Source organism: Neovison vison, chromosome 3 (genome assembly GCF_020171115.1).
Source record: "Neovison vison isolate M4711 chromosome 3, ASM_NN_V1, whole genome shotgun sequence".
Taxonomy (NCBI): domain Eukaryota; kingdom Metazoa; phylum Chordata; class Mammalia; order Carnivora; family Mustelidae; genus Neogale; species Neogale vison.
This window is the reverse complement of record NC_058093.1, coordinates 96,695,906-96,711,912: the sequence shown is the minus strand read 5'-3', so window position 1 is coordinate 96,711,912 and position 16,007 is coordinate 96,695,906. Positions and strand designations below refer to the sequence as shown.

At 43.5% G+C, this 16,007-nt stretch overlaps 1 protein-coding gene across 1 annotated transcript in view; it reads right to left on the bottom strand.

Annotated features, from left to right (window-relative positions):
• The window catches only part of TMEM163 (transmembrane protein 163), a 221,031-nt gene that overhangs the window by 91,990 nt on the left and 113,034 nt on the right, over positions 1-16,007 (bottom strand). The window lies entirely within an intron of this gene.

The window sequence follows — 16,007 nt, the reverse complement described above, 5'->3', positions numbered from 1 at the left end:
TTCAGTGTAGGTAGGCTTCAAGGATATGGTTTAGAAAAAGCAATAGCAAATGACCTTAAACAAGAGATGTCTACAAATATAGATCGAACAGTTAGAATTAAAATGTTTCCTCATATTTAAAAATCTACCTACCTTTTTGGGGGAAGTTAACTGAGCAGCGCATGTGCCTAATTCTGGGATCTATTCTGTGCCAAAGCAATGCCCAGCTTCAATGACTCTTCTCATTTGAGTTAATAAAGGCAGATCTCCAAATAAAAGCCATATTATCCAGCACATGTCTACCCTCCAACAAAGAATGAAACCCTACCCAATGGGTAGGCAAAGCTTTGAAGCTGATTGTCCCAGGCACAGGTAGGACCAATGGCTGACTCGTGAGGTGTGGGTGAGGGGCATGGAGGTCAGTTCCCATTTGTACACCCCACTCAGCTCACCCCATGTCCTTTCTCTGGGACCCATTCTCTGCCCTGCCCATAACACCCCCAAATGGGCCCTGGACAGCTATGTTTTGCCTTGAACCCCTGCCCCCAGCCCTAACAGGGCAAACATGACTCAATGTGAACCAAGCATATTTATTTCATTTCTGTGAATAAGGAATTGAGACCAAGAGTCTAATCGGTCCATTAATGTTGTTAGAATTGAAACCTATGAACATGGAAGTGGAGTTGGCCATCATTTGCTATAAACACTGAGGAGCAGAGAGACAAGCATAGGGTAAATACAACTCTTGGGCAAGGGAAACAATGGCTTCTTAACATTTCCAAGCCCTTCCTGGGAGTCAGCTATATTCCTGTCCTCAGGTTGTGCAAGGCAAATGCAATTCATTAAATTCCTGCCCATCTTTGGTTCTTGCAAAAAGCTGTTCCAGTTATCCCTGCTGTTGCTCTTACAGGCAGGAAGAGGGGGAAAGGCAGAAGCCGCAATATAGAGTGATGGGCTGTAGCTTTCATGGCAACACAACCGTGGTGGTGCAGAGGGGTACTGGATCCTCCCAGAGAACTCAACTCAGAAGCCATGTTGACATGGCCAAAAAGGCAGGAGGTCCTCCGATGAGTTCCCCTGAGCACCAAGATAAACTAGAGGACCCTGGGCCTGACTTGCACTAAATACTCAGTAACTTGTTAATTAAGCTTCATAAAATTTCACAGAAACTAGTATTGGTTTGGGGTTTTTTACATTACAGCCTGTTAGTTGTGTGCTTTTTGTGGGTTCCTTCTTTATCAACAGTGGAAATTTTTTAACTCCTATTAACATCTTGCACAAACCCTCATTATATACACCAGATAACAAAGAGCTGCCCAAGCAGGAGCTCCCGACTGTCTCTCCCCACCCCATCCTAGCCTGGGCACGATGGAAGGGAGGGCACAACTGAGAAAGCACTCCACCCACGAACCCAGAAAACCACCTGCTTTCCAAGAGGTAAACCGTTTCTTTAAAAAGCTTTAATTGAAAATTTTAAAAAGAAAAATAAAATAAAAATCTTGACTCAGTTACTCAATAATACCAGACATTTTCACAGTGGACTACAGATTTCAAAGAGGTGTACAACTCCTTGATTACACTGAGAAACACAAGGAACTTTCTCTGGAATCCAACAAAGAACACGGCCATAAATGGTGGACTTCCCTGACTCAAATGGAGTCACTGTCTATGATTTCAAACCTTCTCAGAATTACATGGAGAGTTCTGCTTGAGCGATTCAAGCCTGCCCAGTGGATGAATATCTTAGAGCACAATTAGAATATTAATATTGTTCTATCCTCCATGTACCAACGAAAATGTGGACAAAAGGACTCCAAGTTAACCCAGAGTCCTTCACAGAAGGGAAGGACTAACACGTATCATTTACTTATAAATTGCCTCTATTCAATCTCCTTGATGGGATGGGAAAAAAGAAAATGCCAAAAATTGCATGGGGAATCCAGGGTACACTGAAGGGCCCTCCATGAGGCCTTGACTTGGATAGCTTTCCTTTGTGAGCAGTTCCCACTTGGAAGAACAGCAGGCCTGGGCCAGGATGACCCACTAAGGGAGGGACTACAAGGCAGGTGGCTCCTGAGCCACAGACATACTTGGCTGAGGGTAACTGAAAGCCACCAGCCATCCAATAAAAGTCTAGCAGTGCCATTAAGGCAGGTGCACATTCCACAGTGGATGACAGATAAGAACACTTTTGACCCATCAAGGTGCACAGAGAGACCTGCAGGAAGGCAGCCATGAAGTGGAGCTCTCTTACCAAGATTGCTCTGGGTCAAGGCCACAGCCACTGAGCTGAAGGAAATGAAGCCTCCATGGCCATCAGCTGGCAGTGCAGGGCCTGTATGACAAACACCACCACTGCTCTAGAATGGAGTGCCCAACTGTCAGAAGCCTCCAAAGTCATCCAGAGACCTCGGTTATCAGAACCCCCTCGGGAAATTTTCAAGAACTCTCCTCCTCCTCCCATAAGAAGTTGTCTCTAGGGGTGCCTGGATGGCTCAGTGGGTTAAAGCCTCTGCCTTCAGCTCAGGTCATGATCCCAGGGTCCTGGAATCGAGCTCCACATCAGACTCTCTACTCAGCGGGGAGCCTGCTTCCCTTCCTTTCTCTCTACCTGCCTCTCTGCCTACTTGTGATCTCTGTCTGTTAAATAAATAAAATCTTTTAAAAAAAGAAAGAAAGAAAGAAAGAAAGAAAGAACGAACTTGTCTCTACTGCTTCTATTTTAAACATGGACTCCAGGAGCCAGTGTCTACCAACAGCCCACGAGGCATGCAATTACAGGCCACGGGAGCCTCATTCCCAGGGAGCTGAGGCCGGGGATCTCCCTCCTTATGGCCTTCTCCCTTTCCACAGTGAGACTGGCAGCAGACTGACATCTGATTAAACTGGCCTCACACATACAAATATGCATGCTTTGGCTACGGGACAGGGCGCCTTCATGTTTTGGGCTCTTTCCCTCCCCTACTAAGGCACAGAGTCCCTAAAATGTTCCTAAGTATAACAAAGATCTGCAGTTTGGGGGCCTTCCCAGCATCCATCTCCCACTTAGACAAAAGCACCCTGAGCCTCCTGTGGAGGAGAGAGCTACCTCCCCTACCCTCGGAGGTTGTGGTTTGGGTGGGATGATATCATCGCCCCCACTCTCCTATATCGTTGTCCTACAGCCTGAGTGAAAGATTCAAGGGTGCCACAATTCAATGTGAGCCAGTGAGAACCTGTCCTGAGTTTCTGCTAAAAATATTGGGAAGGGGATATCTTTCTAAGATGGGACTGGACAGTTGGTAGCATGAAAACAGGAGCTACAAGTAGCAGTTTGCCTTAAATGGGGAGAAGCTGCCTCACAATGAAGCCAGCACAGAGGAAAGCACAGATGAAGATGAGAGACACAAATCAGATCAATGCTAACTTGGACCAAACCTCTGGAACCAGGCCTACCTGCAGTCTACCCCTGTATTTTTCAAATACATCAACCGATAATTTCCTTTACTTTGCTCAAGACAGTTTGAGTTGAGTTCATATCACTTGCAGCCATGAATCTTAATACAATTCACCCTGTTGAAAAAGTAATCCCATGTCCAAAAATCTTTTTCAATGCTTAAGAAATGGAAAAACACTTTATACACAAAAGGTTCATAGAAGGTTTATGTAATTTAAATTGGCAAAGCACTGAATTCAAGTTACATGTCCAGCAGTGGGGTGAGGATTGAAATCCAGTCCATTAAAAAAATAAGCTCTACGTAAGGTATTTCAAACTGTTGACCAAAAGTATGTTTAGTCAGTGCTTATGCAAGTTCGTGAATTAGAATAATGATAGTGATAAACACACAGGTAGTATGATTAGTACCATCAGGTAGTATGATTAATACCATCAGAACTGGGTGCCATGGGGGCGTCTGGGTGGCTCAGTGGGTTAAAGCCTCTGCCTTCAGCTCAGGTCATGATCTCAGGGTCCTGGGACTGAGCCCCGCATCGGGCTCTCTGCTCAACAGGGAGCCTGCTTCCACCTCTCTCTCTGCCAGCTTCTCTGCCTACTTGTGATCTCTGTCTGTCAAATAAATAAATAAAATTTAAAAAAAAAAAAAAAAGAAGAAAAGAAAAAAAGAACTGGGTGCTATGGAAAAAGAGGGGACCGGGTCAGAAGGGATTCTGGCTAGCATAGGTCTGAACTTCATAGGGAGGTCAGTGGAGGTTTCACTGAGTAGGCGACATTTGAGTAAAGACTCAGAGGTGGTGAGGGAGTGAGCCATGCAGTCACCTAGAGGAAAAACCTTCCAGATCATGGGAATGGTCAGTGCAAAGACCCTGAGATGGAATGCCTGGTATGTGTGAAGCCATTATGTCTGAAGCAAAAAGGAACAAGATGAAAGTTATGTGACATAATAGATTTCCTTGCTGCTTGAGCAAAAAAATGAGATAGAAAGAGCAAGATACAAGAGAATACATGTGCTATAACTAGCTTTACAGTACAACCATCTTTTTAAAATGCATTGTAAACAACTTGAAAAAAAAACTCAAATGGTAATAGTAGTCAATCTGTGGTGGGTAGGGATATTTGAGAGAATTTATTTCTAGTTTTTGTGTACTTTCCACATTTCCTACTACCACCATACATGACCATTCAAACCAGAAAAAAGAATTCCATTTTATTTGGGGGGAAAAAATTAACCAACTCCTCACAACATAGCCAGAGATCTCAAAACAGAATAGCGGAAATCAGATTTAGGACACCCTTTGGGGTGTAGGCTGCAGAGCTGCTGGTTAACGGGAGGGCACACTATCCTCCGCGTCTTTATTATGGCTCAGTTTCCGAAATCCAACTCTCTGAGCCAGATCACCCCCATGAGCGGGTCACTAATGCCACAGCAGCACGCAGGAGGGCAAGGCAAGCCAGGGGGTGGCACAGAAGCAAAATGTCCCTCTCTGTGTAAGGGCCCTCCCGCCTCCCAGGTTTTTGCTTGTCCTACACTCTACTTCCATTTATGTGTCAAGGGAGTAGTAACAGCGACGGTCCCAGAAGCACACACACAACAGAAGTCTTAAATAAATATTTATACAGGTCCGGTTCAAGACCAGACCTTCTTCAAGTCAAACTCAGGCCAGAAAGCCCATCAGCTGGAAACTGAAATTCAAACAGAAAGACAGCTGGAAAATGAAGTGGACCCAGGCAACCCATTGTCAGGATAAAGCCGAATGCAAATCACGCAGCTGAATAAGCAGCAAGCTTTGAGGGAGGGTTGGGGAGGTCTGAAGAGCCTTGGAAATGCGCAGAATGGGAGAGAGCCAGCAAGGCTACCGTGGTCACCTGGCGCCTGGGGGCCCTCGACAACGTCAAACAAAGAATGCCATTTCGATTGCAGGCGAGATTTACAGCAACAATGAGGTCCCATCTGTCATTCTCTCCTAAGTAAGGCAATAATTATCTCGAGCCTTAGCACTCTTTAGCAATACCCCAGGCCCAATAACACCTCCAAAATGCTAAATTATGTGGCCAGTAAAGCTCCGTTAATAAATCAATCCCACTCTAATTAGACCACCTCTGTCAGTCAGATGCCTGGCAACCGCCTCGCCCACAGCCGGGTCACTAACCCAACTTGAGACGCCTTCTTTCAGTCACCACCTCCATCAGGCTTGCGGCAGCCTAGACAGAGGAGGCGGAGCTAAGAGGGGTCAAAATTAGCTGGTTTGTGTTCAACTCGCCTCCACAGAACATCCGGTGAATTCTAGACTCTCTCCCACTCAAACAGATTATACTTCAATAATCTGGGATAGGAAAATAATAATAATAATAATCTGGGATAGGATTGCTGACTGGATTCAGTCATCACTGCAGGGAAAAAAGGAGAAGCAGTTTGAAAAAGAAATCAAAACCGCTTCGGCCGTTAGACTCCTCACCCTCCGCTGCAGCACAGTGACCGGACTTCGCATTTTATTGGTCTAGACCAGAATTCGCAAAACGGCCACCTGAGGATAAAATTTCCAAGTTTTTGTTTGGTCTACACAGTGCTATTCTAATATCAGAATTGGCGACCACCATTTTTAAATCAGGAGACTTCACAAATTAAAACAAAGAAGTACACCTAGGGTTTTGGCATCCTGGAAAAGCTGAGATCTGCTGGCGTGGAGCCATCCCTTTCTCCAGTGGGGCCAGTGCTGCTTCTGGCCGAGCACGCCCATTGGCCTCCTGCCTCTCCTGCAGCATCGGCCCCAGCTGGCCCCTCACGTCTGGGCTCTAGCTGACCCATAGGCTCGAGTTTGGGACTTTAGATGCAGCCCATGAGCAGCGGAAGGGAAAGGACAGTAGTTTCACCTTCATATCTGCAGTTCTCAGCAAAACACCTGTCAAACAGTCACTGTGCTGCGTGGACGGTAGCCTCCTGTGTTTTCAACTCTAAGGTCCGGCTCTCAGCAAATTACAATTAGTTTAACATGGGCCAGGTTCTCAAAACCTGTATCATTCTTGGAGAATTTCTACAGAACCAAAAGCCATTAAGTTAGTCCCAGGCAGGCTAGAGATGCTGCCCACCCACCATCCCGGGGTCCTCTACCCTGCAGGGAAGCAAACCCTCGCCAAGACCCCAGTCTTGATTACCCAACGATTATGAATGTATATGGACTATCTTCAGTCAGGTTAAAAGATCTACCCTCACTCGTTGATACACTGACTCTAAAGACCTCACTGGCCAGAGTTCACAGGAGGAGCATGGTTCCTGCTGAATGTGCATTACATATTTTCCATCAAAGGTAATTTTACTCCTCCCTGTGCTGTGGTTCCCTGTGATACCAGCTCTCAAGAAAAGTAGTTTCCTGCCTGTAGGCAGCAGGTGTGGCTGGGCAGCCTCAGACTATACCCAGCTCCCATCCTACAACCCACCCCGTCCAGAACAACATGAGCAGCCTGAGCTCACCAATCTTTCTTTCATTCGACAAATGTTTGTTGAGCATCTGCTACATGCCACATACTACCCTATTGAGCTGGGGGTACCACGGTTACTTGCTCAACAATTTGATGAAATTTGCCTCTGAAATCCCTAACTATCCCTTAATCACAGAACACTATTTTTGCCTAGTAAATAAAGTATTCATTCACTGGAAAACAGAGATGGGGCAATTTTCATAACACAGAACCCTCAGTTTGTCTTCTCTAGCCTTCTGTTCTGAGGGTGGTAGCTAGGAACTGAATGCTCACTTTCAGCCCATTCTTTCTAACTTGGCTCAGTACCTCTCCTCTGCCATCCCAAACCCCCATCCCTACTGCCCTCACCTTGCATCATCCAGAAATGATCCTTGTCTTCCCCAGCCAGCTTATGAAAACCTTAAGTCAGGGGCTACGCTGTATTCGACTCTCTATTCCCAGGAATAGAGGAAGCACCAGCACATAGTTGGTGCTCAGTAATTTCTTACTGAGCAATAAACTCTTAAGCAATCTCTAAACCTAACAGTAGTGTCTGATTTTTATTGAATATGCAATGAATAATTCATGCCAGAATCAAAAGCTGGCAATGATGTGAATGTTGCCCCCTAAGGTCATCCTTTGTCAGATCGCTAAGACAGCCCTTCATGGGACACCACTGACACCATACCACACAATGGACCTCTTTGGCTTAAAGAGTTGCTAAAGGAACTTTTTAAAAAACAGAACATCATGGGGAAAAGGAATACAATGAGTAAGACTTCAAAGACTGGGTTTAAAGAAATGGTGCTGAATAAATATTTACTCAATGGAGCTGAATCAAAGTCATTAGAAGACCATCAGCATTATTACTTGAAGAATAAAAGCCAAACATGGTAGAATAAAGACCTTTTCTCCCCTCTCTTCTTAACGCTCTCCTCTATAAAACCCACCAAAGCAATGAGAAGCATGGGACACTAGAGAAAGAATATAATGATCAAAGAAACTAGCAAATGGTCAACCTCAAGCCCCTAATTTTATAAAGAAAATCTACAAGTACACTAAAATTTACCTTACACTGAGGAAGATGTTGAGAGCTGATAACACACATGAATCAGATCTAAGGCAGAGTGCTCAGAGGGCTCCACAATTTGATGCTACTATCATCTCTTGATGACATCATCCCAAACAGTTACCCTTTATAGGCATAACAAGTTTGGGAGTAGCAGCACCCACACCCGAACGCTTTCCTCAGAATCCACACACTAGAGAGCAACAGAGGTGAAACCAAGGAAGTACTCAGACAGCCACCAGTGTAAGTCAGGCAGCAGGAAAATCAATGGCATTTTCAACAAGAAGAGCAGAGTTTGCCCGGCCAACCATGCCATTTTCTCTTGCTCAAAAGGAAGCGAGGTGCTCACTGAGGTAGACTATTGAGATCAGAAGTAAAGTGCCCTGAGGAAAGATAATCAAATTAAAGCTGCATGCTGCTCCCTTCAGGCCCCCATGTCTCCCTAAAGCCCTGATTTTTGAATAGTGAGGTACTGGCAAACTGGCAGGAAGAAGCAGGGAACCAAAGAGAACTTAAGATGTGCAGTCAGCAAACACAGGACCACCAGGCACGAAGTCATTACCCAAGTACCAGTTATTTCTAGAGTGGTGAGAAATGCAACAGTGAGAAAATGCAATTTTAACAAGACACCGTTTTGAACAGAAAGGATCAAATACCTATAAATAAATGAATGAAAATTGTGTAAGACCTCTACCTAGAAACACAATAAAACATTGTTGAGAGAAATTAAAGACCAAACATATGGAGGCATGTACAATGTTCATGGGTGAAAAGAGTTGATATTAGCAACCAAAATTCTAGCCAGTTTTTTGTGAAAGAATAAGATTATTCTTGAGTTTAAGTGGAATGTGAAGAGTCAAGAGTAGCTAATACTGAACAAAAACCCCCCAAAAAACCCTGGAAGACAGTCACCACCAGATATCAAAATTTACTTCAGACTTCAGAGTTTGAGTAACTGAGACAGAATAGTACTGGCCTAAGGACAACAAAAAGACCACAGAACAAAATCAGATCCACACACAGATGGTCACTTGATGTCTAGCAAAGGCACACCTGAAGAACACTGGGGGAAATGTCTTTTCAATAAATGGTACTGGGTCATTGACTCTACCTCATACCATACACAAAAAAAACAACTGGGGATGAGCTGTAGGTACATATGATAAGTACAAAATAACCCAGTAGATACCTGAAATATAATACGGGAGAGTATCTTCATTATCTTGGGGAAAGAAAAAGATTTCTTAAACAGGACATAAAAGCATTAATTATAAAGGGGAAGATCGGTAAATTAAACTACATTAAAAGACCCCACTGAAAGAGCAAAACAGCAAGCCACGGTGAGGAAGGATATTTACAATACTAATAACTACCAGTGGACTATATGCAGAATATATAAAAAGTCTTCCAAATCAATAGGAGGAAAACAACCCAAAAGGAAAATGGGCAAAGTGTTAACAAGCTTCTTGTGAAAAATGATACACAAATAACCAAGAAATACAAAAATATGCTCAACTTCATTAACAACCAGGGAAAATAAAATGAAAATCACAGAGATACCACTGTACGAGAAAAAAGGCTGACCATTTCAAATCTTACTAAGGATGTATTTCAACTCTTAAAAACTGCTAATGGAAGTGTAAATAGCTTTAGAAAACAGGCTGCCAATATCTATAAAATTATCATATTCTATAACCCAGCCATTCCACTCCTAGTTACATACCCCAAAGAAATGCATACATACAAATATAAGAAGACACTTATAAAACCATTTAGAGCAGCATATTTTGGACATGTTTCATAACTGTCACAGCTGGAAACAATCCAAATGTTCAACAGTAGCGTGGGTAAATTGGCGGTATCTTCATCCAATGGAATGCCATACAACAGTGACAGTAAGTTATAGCTAACATGTAATTAATGTATGAATCCCAACAAATAATGCTAAAGGGAAAGGAAGGAAAACAAAGCATTCACTGAACAGATTATCTATTTATGTTTCTGTTAAATAACATCTGAGAAGAGACCAAGCAAAGAAGGGTGGTAGAATTCAGGATGTGGTTACCTCTGGAGAAGAGAGGAGTGAGTGGGAGGGGACAGGAGAAGGGCTTCTCAAGTGAAAAGATGAGTGACTATGAGTGGTGGTTACATATGTATGTTCATTTTGTGAAAATCCATTAAACTAAAATCTTGATCTGTGCATTCTTCTGGATGTGTATTATACCTTAATTAAAAAAAAAAAAGAATACTTACAAATCAGTATTTTAAAAAAAAAAAAAAAAAAACCACCCAAGAGCCTAAAATCCAAGATAAGATATGAACTAGCAATTTCAGAAAAAGAATCTGAAACCGTGAAGAGGGCAAAATTCATTAAAAGAAAACTTCAGGAGTACCTGGGTGCTCAGTCAATTGAGCGTCTGGCTCCCGAGTTTCAGTTCAGGTCATGATCTCTAGGTTGTGAGATTGAGACCCGTGCAGGCTCTGTGCTCAGCAGGGAGCCTGCTTAAAGATTCTCTCCCCCTGCCTCTCCTCCCCTCTAAAATAAATCAATAAATCTTTTTTAAAAGAGAAAGAAAACATCAGTTCTATTTCACCTATCAGAATGGCAAAAATAAAAGAACTTTTTAAATGCCAAGTGTTGGTAAGGGTTAGTGAGGAGATACAAATCCTCTTATTCAGTGCCAATGTTCAATGGTAAACTTGGAAATGTTTAAAAAAATGTAAGACACACATCAACTGAACCCAGCAATTCTACCTTGAGAAACATATTCTATACTTGTCCTGGCACAGGGGCAGAAAGAATACACACAAGAGTGTGTATTATAGATGTGTAACAGCAACGCATTAACCATGTAGACATCCATTCATAAGTGGGTGATTTAATAAGTTACCGTACTTTCACACTATAGGATGATAGCATTAAATTTTTAAAAAGATTTGTCATGATGCAAAATGTAATGAATGACTAAAGCAAGGCAATGAACAGAGTGATTATTAAAGCATATGTGTGTGTACAGAAATAAATACACACATATGGAGACACAGTGTTAGGAAAGTTACACAACCTGTAGATGATGATCGCTTCAGAAGGGGACTGGGAGTGGAGGTGAGAAGAATGCACTCAGTCCATTGCATATCATTTTGTATGCTTTGGTTTTCTTACTCTGTAGATGTGCCTGCATGTACTTCCAAAGTGGAGACAAAGGTTCATGTGCCATGACCAAAGAAGCCTTACCACTTCAGATATGGCCACTAGGAATCAGGTTATCACGTTATTGCTTGCCATCATGGGCTTAAACTGGATTTGTCCAAAAAGAGCTTGTGCAGACAGAGATCTAAGCAACTGGCATTTTAGACTACCTGGGCCTAGTCTCCAGTGAAAAATCAAATAGATCTACAATTTGTCAACATCCACAAAATAAAATAGTTAGAAATCACCCAAAATTATAGTCCCCATGATAGCATCTTTCTCCATTTGCAACAATGTTTCCTTTTTTTTTTTTTTAAGATTTTATTTATTTATTTGACAGAGAGAGATCACAAGCAGGCAGAGAGGCAGGCAGAGAGAGAGAGAAGGAAGCAGGCTCCCGGCTGAGCAGAGAGCCCAATGCAGGGCTTGATCCCAGGACCCCGGGATCATGACCTGAGCCGAAGGCAGCGGCTTAACCCACTGGGCCACCCAGGCGTGGAGCATGATGCTAATGGAGAACAAACAGGAGGAATAAAAAGTGCAAATATTCTCAATGACACAACCATCCTGGACGTTCCCTGGGTAAATACAAGGGTCAGAAAACTTATTTTGCAGTGACTAAGTAGGTCAGGTCTCTACTCAATTACATTGCCTCATTTGTTAGGGTTTGAAAACTTTTATGCTCTCTTTTATAAAGACTACTATCAGTTCTGAGGTAGTTAATTGCGTAACTTTAGCATTCTCATCACTTAAAATAACAAAACTACACCCAAGTAAGGTTTGTAATCGACTAAGGTAATTTACTCAACAAAAATGATTCATTTGGTTCAAAAACTCATGTCAAGTGATGTACTTTGGGTTAATCAAGGTCTATTATGTTCCAATAAAGTATCCCCAACTTTCATTAACCTTGAGCATGAGTCGTTACAGCCTACGAAAAGGCAGAAACAAGAATAAAAGGCAAGAAATTTTGAGTCTTGTTTCTAAATCAACAAATGCATTAGCTACATCCTGTGAGCTTTCTAAAGGGAGGAGAATATACAACAGCAAAGAAAAGACATCATCACATCCATCATTCTATCAATACAGCTTCACAAGAGAAGCCTGGGGAACAGACGCAGGAACAGATATGGAAGATACAAGCCTCCAAAGTCAAATTATAGAGACACCGTGATGTCACTAAGCCAAAGACCCATAGAGCAGCTGGTTGCCCTGGTACAAACGACCTGAACGGAGTTCTGATGGGATGTTATAGATGGAAAGCTGTGTTTTTGGCATTTTACATGAACTGGGACAATCTCCCAGTGATATTGAACTATAAATCAAAGATGAATCAGTGCCGATGCCCTCAAAAGAAAATAAAAGGAAGGAGTCATGGTTTTTCTTGATCTTATGACAATAATTCTTCTGATAGGATCAACTTTATTTACACTCAGTGCTCATAAATAACTCATAACTAGGCATCAGGATGGTGAATTAAACATAGCTGAACTCTCTGCCATGGTTGGCCCGTTCAGCACAGAGTTCTTCAAAATTATTCATCAGAACACTGTAGGTTTAAGCTATACCCACACTGTTGGGATCCCACAGTGATTTTCACCTGCCCTCCACCTCATCTCAGTCAAAGCAACTTCATTCTCACCTCTGTTAGAATTAAGGTTCTGTCAAAATCTAACTGCAAGGATTCAGTTAAAAACAACACTTTGAAAAACACTTATATGAACCAATCAATAAGGAGGAGGTCTTCATACTACATGCAATCCTTTGTAGGTAGGACTAGTGTTCTTACCCCAATCACATTCCCAGTCCCTGGCCTAGATCCAGCCTCTCATGTAATTACTGCCCATCAGGAAAATAAGGCCATATTCTGGTTGCACACTCAGAGATGGCCCTCAAAGGTGTCCATCCACTACCACCAACCAATGGGACCCACAACACTCGACTTTGTGGATACCAGGCAACCTTTTCCTTGGATCCCCACACACACATGCACGAGACAGCTGTTTTTGCTCCTTCTGCTTTCTTCTTTCTTCTGGTAAGAGAAATCTTCTTTTAGGGGCTCTTTCCCGTCTCGGGGGGGAACCCTACCTTCACTGACAATGCAACACCACCATATTTTGGAGAGCTGACCTGAGAATGAAGCTGACATGGAAGGAATGTGAGAAGAAAGAACAGGAAGGATGCCGGCAGGAGACAAATGGAATTCTGACAACTTCACATAAGACCATGGATCCAGCCAGGTGTATTCTGTAACATATTCTCATTTATTTTGCTTAAACTAATATGAGGGCTTTCTATTGTTTGTGTCTGGAACACCCCTGAAGGCTACAACATACTTATGTCTCTTTCAATCAGAACACTTAATGCCAAGGCTCACGTTCCTCCCCCACTCACGCTGGCTTCACTTCAAAGATAAATTAGGCATCAATTCGCAGAAGGATTTCTTCAAACAATAAGCTCCCCTCAAATTATAAATAACCTCAGTCTTAAGAATCCAATTATATCTGATTCAACAACATAGGAGGACAGTAGGTAAAATATACAGCTAACTGGATAATGGATAAAATAATACTGCCTACTTACTGTCTCACTTTGAACGGACTCTTTCTCCCTTGTGTTTATTTTCTTACAGTTGAAAGCACACATCTAATGGCCAACTAGGCAGTGGTTTGACGACAGAACAAGGGGATTTCTGACAGCTTCCTCTCACTGACCTCTACCATGACCTTGTCTCACGACCAAGTTAAGGGGAAAAAAGCCTAAGATACTGAAATAATTTTTACTCGGCGGGGGGGGGGGGATCCCAAGAATTCGACTTTATAGATTTTCAGAGAGTCCAAGTGTGTTCATGTCAGAGGTCCTCAAGACCACCCCCAGGTCTGGTGATTCACCAGATGGGCTCACAGTGGTTACACCCATGGCTGAGATGTATTACAGCAAAAGGATACGAAGCCAAATCAGGGAAGGGAAAGGGTACAAGAAGTGAAATGCAGAGGAGATAAGGCATAAGCTTTCAAGAGTCCTCTCCCAGAGAACCCAGGAAGGATGTGTTTAATTCTTCCAGCAGCAAGTTGTGACAACATGTACCAAGTGTTGTCTACCAGGGAAGCTCGTTAGAGAGTCAGCACCCAGGGATTTTATCAGGGGCTCATCACATAAGAACCTTCTGTCTAGCACATACCAAAATTCCAGATTCCCAGAAGGCAAGCAGGTGTTCAGCATAAACCACATTGCTCGTACAGAGAGTTTAGGCTCTGTGAGCCACCCTTACCTCTGAGAGAAAGTTTAATACTGGTGTAGAAGACTGTTAACTAGCCAAGTTCCCACATGCCACCCAGAGGCAAACCCTGCCAGCAGGCTTTCCTGAGGACAGGCAGCACGCACCCGCTATGGGCCCACCTGGTCTGCACAGGACCAAACCGTAATTCCTCGCACTAAGGTGAGAGTTGAGCCCTGAGACATGGAACGGCTTGCCCCAAGTCACGCATCACAGCTAGAACTAGCACCCGGGTCTCCAGATTCACAGAGAGGGGAAGACACAGTCACCCTCATGCTCAGCTTCCAAACACACGTACACACATCTTCCGGGGAAGTTCTCCTAGGAGGCTGCAAACGAGGACGACACCAAGGCAGCGGTGATTCGCAGCCCACAAACTCTCCATGGCAACATTCATTATATCCACCAGCTGAAAGTTTCACTGACGGAATAAGTACCATGTTTAAGATCCTACCACTATGCCTCCTCTCAGAAAAAGACACCTTTCCAACTCAATTTAATTTGAAAACTCCAAGCTCATTATCCCTTTAATTAAAATCATACATTTTCACTTAGAGCTAGAAGAGTCCTCAGAGGTGATCTATCAAGTCCAATATCTTTATTTAAACAGAAAAAGCACTGGGGTCCAGACAGGGAAGCAATGTGACCGAGGCCACATCATCCACCCACGTCACAGCTCTATTCTCCCTACCCACAGTCATGTGCCTTCCTAGTGCATCCTGCTGTCCTACCAGCCCTAGCTCAGAGCTCAGAAGTCCATGCGCTTATAATAGACCCTTAAGTGCTTAATGATCTGAAATGTATTCGTCTTCATGACCTGTGCAGGGAAGTCCGTATGGCCCTGCAAAAAGCCAATATTCTTCAAATAAGAGAGCTAATAAAAATGCGGCACTGGGGCGCCTAGATGGCTCAGTGGGTTAAGCCGTTGCCTTTGGCTCAGGTCATGATCTCGGGGTCCTGGGATCGAGTCCCGCATCGGGCTCTCTGCTCAGCTGGGAGCCTGCTTCCTTCTCTCTCTCTCTCTGCCTGCCTCTCTGCCTGCTTGTGATCTCTCTCTGTCAAATAAATAAATAAAATCTTTAAAAAAAAAATGCGGCACTGGAGTAGATTTCATAGGACATTTAGAAGCTCTATGTATGCGTTGCCTTATAAATATCCACAACTACCCAGACGTACAACACAGCGCTGAATCTGCCAAGATTCAACAAGCCGGAGATATCTCCGGCCCACAGATGGTGCCGCCGGATGGACCACCAAGGGGCCTTGCGTACCCCGTCCTGAGCAAGCCACTCACGTGCACATGACAGAACAGTATGAGGCTTATTTACGTGGCCGGGGGAAATGGAGATCGCAGGCTCCCAGCACGTTAGCATTACCACGCCACACAAAGAGAGCCAGCCACACAAAGCTCGTGAAGACCAGTCACTGCTCTTCAGAATAGCTTCTCGTCGTACGCAGTCCAGCAACTGGAAAAACCCAAATGAGGAGAATGTTTCCCCGTCTAATGTGAAATCCACGTCAAATTTAAAAACTGATGAGGTGAAGGAACTCAGTCTGAAAGGTGACACTCAGGGTGTATGAGGAACGTGGAAACCCGGTG